Raw genomic sequence first — 1,194 nt, 5'->3', positions numbered from 1 at the left:
TGGTTATATCAAGACAGGGTTTCTCTGTATAGTCCTGGGTGTCCTGGGGCTCACTCTGTAGACAAGGCTGGCCTCGAACTCAGAAATCTGCCTGCTTCTGCCTCCCAGAGTGCTGGGATTACAGATGTGCACCACCACCACCCGGCAAGACAAGCAGTTCCTAATAAGACATTGCAGAGAACGAGAACAAGAACACTGCAGGATGTAAGGTTAATATATGCCAAGGACCAGCCTTGCTTGGAGAGGGGGTTTTGGGAGAAACAACTTGAAGCCAGTGACGTCGGGTGCAAGCTGACAGCTCTGTGTTCTGCTTGAGACAGCTCTCCAGAGATCTCCAGACAGCTCTGTAGATAGCGCTTGGCTCTGTAGTCTGCTCAAGATAGCTCTCTGCTTGAGACAGCTCTCTCAGGCTAGAAAAAATTCTTGGATTTTTCCTACCAAAGTTAGAAATCCTGCTAGAAAAGTTCTAAAAGAGCTGTGTTCACTCTCCAAGTACTTCTCTCTGGGTAGCTCTCTCTCTTTCTCTCTCAGACCAAAATCTGGTCTTTTATTTACATATCAAGTGATTTACTCCACCTTTTGATTATCTCAAGAATCACCATTTCATGACCAAAGCACCTTGATCCTTAGGAAAAGACAGCAAGTGCATTTTTTTTAACATTGAAAATGAATTCAAAGATCTGCCTGCCTTTGTAAGCACAGACAATAAAGTAGCTGAGTGGGATCCCATCCTGATACTATTCCCATCATGCCTAGACTTAAATTCACTCTGTCCCAGGATAACCATGGACTCAGGAATCTGCTTGCAGTTGTATCTCTCTAACAAGCTGGTTTATTGGTGCAGCTACCTTTGTTCTTTTAGATCTGCGAAGCTCCATATACAATTAATATTGTATGCTTATATTTTGCATAGTTGAGAAATTATACATTCTGGAACTCATGTTCAAGCTCAGAGTTCTTTCCTACAGCCTTAAGGTCTGTCCTAAAAGTCACAGTGTTCATCATTTTTACTGAGGAACATGGACACACCCTCAACTCCCAGACTTGTGCTATTTCTAATTATCATGAAGTCATTAACCTTGGCAGGGGAAATATTTCCTGAAGGAGGAATATAAAGTAAAATATGTACATTATTATACAAACAAGCTCTACACCCACAGTAACCATAACCAGTCCTGGGGGCCCACGCCCTGC

At 43.0% G+C, this 1,194-nt stretch overlaps 1 non-coding gene across 1 annotated transcript; it reads right to left on the bottom strand.

Annotated features, from left to right (window-relative positions):
* Positions 1-422: 422 nt before the first annotated feature.
* On the bottom strand, positions 423-487 carry LOC127696869 (U7 small nuclear RNA). Its single transcript, XR_007980321.1, has one exon. It is a non-coding gene; the product is annotated as a U7 small nuclear RNA (small nuclear RNA).
* Between the last annotated feature and the right edge of the window lie 707 nt (positions 488-1,194).

The sequence above is a fragment of the Apodemus sylvaticus genome, chromosome 11, assembly GCF_947179515.1.
Source record: "Apodemus sylvaticus chromosome 11, mApoSyl1.1, whole genome shotgun sequence".
Lineage (NCBI taxonomy): Eukaryota > Metazoa > Chordata > Mammalia > Rodentia > Muridae > Apodemus > Apodemus sylvaticus.
Note: the sequence above shows the minus strand (reverse complement) of the source record. Positions and strands in the feature narration are given on the sequence as shown.